Genomic DNA, 2157 nt, shown 5'->3' with positions numbered 1-2157 from the left:
TCAGGAGCCGCGACAAATTCCGAACTCCCGGCTTGCAAACTTTCCTGCCGGGTTGGGGAGAAGGGGAAGCGAGGAGAGGGGCGGGAGGGAGGACATGGGGAAGAGGAGGGTTTGGGGAGAGGGACTTGGGGCACTGATGGAGGAGCTGAGGAAGAGGGTCTTGGGGGACTGATGGAGGGGCTGGAAAAGGGGGACAGGGAGGACTGATGGAGGGGCTGTGGGAGAGTGACTCAGGGGCTAATAGAGACGCTGGGCAAGAGGGGCTGGGGGGCTGATGTACCCAGCGGCTGTGTTGGCAGGTGCGGGCCAGTGCCATCGCCCAAGACGCAGACCAGAACTACGACTATGCCAGCAACAGCGTGGTGCTGCACCTGGACTCCGGCGATGAAGTGTATGTCAAGCTGGATGGAGGCAAAGCACACGGAGGCAACAACAATAAGTACAGCACTTTCTCTGGCTTTCTTTTATACCCTGATTGACACACAAGTGACACAACACAACTGGCCCCGCCACTGATGCACATGGGGCTGTTTGGCATTTCCATACCCCATCGTGCTGCTGTTCCTGCTGGTGTCCCCTGTCTCCGCAGGTCACTTTAGCTTCATTATCAGTTTGTATGTTTTTATTTTCACCCTTGTGGAAACGAAATAGAAATGAAACAAAGTGATCCCCTTCCTTACTCTCCCCCATTTCTTCTGACCCCCCTCTCCCTTTGTCAGCCTGAGTGTTTCGTGTGTCACATGAGGAACTCGGCAGCTTGAAACTCTCGAGTGGTTCCAGGGAGGTTTAAAAGAGCCCAGAGTTTGGACTGTGTCACACATGGAATTTGAACAGGTCACATTTTTTCATCAATAAGTATTAATGACGATGATGAATTTTCAGATCAACTATTCACGAAGTGGGACTGGACCATAACTGTTTTTCCCTCTGCTGCTTTGTATGGGGTCAAGTGTAAACTTTTCTTTCTGTGCAATGCAATGCTCGTGTGAATGATGGTGTCATTAACGTCAAACCTGTTTCTGTCTGCAAAAGAATTTGGTCATTGACCACGGTCACCCAAATACCACATTAAATTATGTTTTTAGACAATGCCTTCTTGCTTTCTGTCTCTTCCAGTGCTACAAAGGAGCACTGTGGTGATGCCACAGGAGGGTGGGAAGTAAAGGAGGAGGTCACTTCAGTCCCTTAGGTTTGTAGCAATACTTAAAGTTAGGATGGGGTACCTTGCCTAGGTCTTGATTATGGTTGGAGGGGGCTGGGAAGAAGTAGAAAGAGAGGAAAAAAGCTTCACCTTTATGCAGTTTTGTGAAAAGAAGGCACACAGTCATCAAGAGGTGAAAGTGGGGGTGTGCAGTGGATCTCCTAAACAGATTTACTGGGTTTAAAACCTGATCCAGAGGTTAGTGAAGTACAGGAAAAGCAGTTTAATCAGTGATTATGGAAAGCTGTGTTTCTGTAAAAATGCTTGACAAACGTAAGAAGGCAGCAGGGGAGAGAGAGTTTGTCTAAACCTTTGCACTTGCAGTGTGTGTAGGGGTTGGAAACCACACCTGACTGTAGGTGGGTCTGCACAGTGCCTGAGACAGGCTGGGTGAGAAAGCTTGCTCAAGACTGATGGATTCAGACCATTTAGAAGGGTTTTCTCCTGATGGTCCTCTAAATCCCAGCCAGTCTTGGCCTTTTCAAAATGCACAGGTGTGTAAGTAGTGCATGTGGTTCTGAGCCTTTGGTGGAGGAGGTACGTTTTTCGTCATCACCCCAGTAGGTAACCTCCTCAGTCTGGGTAGACTGGGACTGCTCTGCTGAAGCTAAAAGAGCTAAATTGATTTACAAAAGCACTTACTTTCATTTTACTGTCTTGTCATTTCATTTTTCCCTCCTGAACTTCTTACCTCCCTATCAGTTCTCTGCCCTTTGCAGTGTTAGTGCAGTTTCACAGATAAGAGAGACAGAAGCTGGTCTGAAACAGCTCTGCCAAGGCCGGAGCTTTGCCCCTGCCCTGACGTTGCAGGAGGAAAGGGAGCCACAGTCAGATGGACTTGTTCCAGCCCCACTTTGGGGCAGCCCCATGATGACCAAGTTCTTACAGTCACTCCTGTCTCCTACCTAGTCCTCAGTGGGTATTGTCTTCTCCTTGGCTGGAAAAGGAGGGTCAAA

General features: G+C 49.0%; 1 long non-coding RNA gene across 1 annotated transcript in view; it reads left to right on the top strand.

Moving 5' to 3' along the window:
* Nucleotides 1-1089, top strand: part of LOC108448162 — an 8481-nt gene extending 7392 nt beyond the window's left edge. The window contains exon 4 of the long non-coding RNA XR_001863958.1: nucleotides 285-1089. This is a non-coding gene — a long non-coding RNA (uncharacterized LOC108448162). The remainder of the gene's footprint in view (nucleotides 1-284) is intronic.
* Nucleotides 1090-2157: the final 1068 nt, after the last annotated feature.

Source organism: Corvus brachyrhynchos, unplaced genomic scaffold (genome assembly GCF_000691975.1).
Source record: "Corvus brachyrhynchos isolate BGI_N302 unplaced genomic scaffold, ASM69197v1 scaffold126, whole genome shotgun sequence".
Taxonomy (NCBI): domain Eukaryota; kingdom Metazoa; phylum Chordata; class Aves; order Passeriformes; family Corvidae; genus Corvus; species Corvus brachyrhynchos.
The sequence above is the reverse complement of the archived record's forward strand: the minus strand, read 5'-3'. Positions and strand labels throughout refer to the sequence as shown.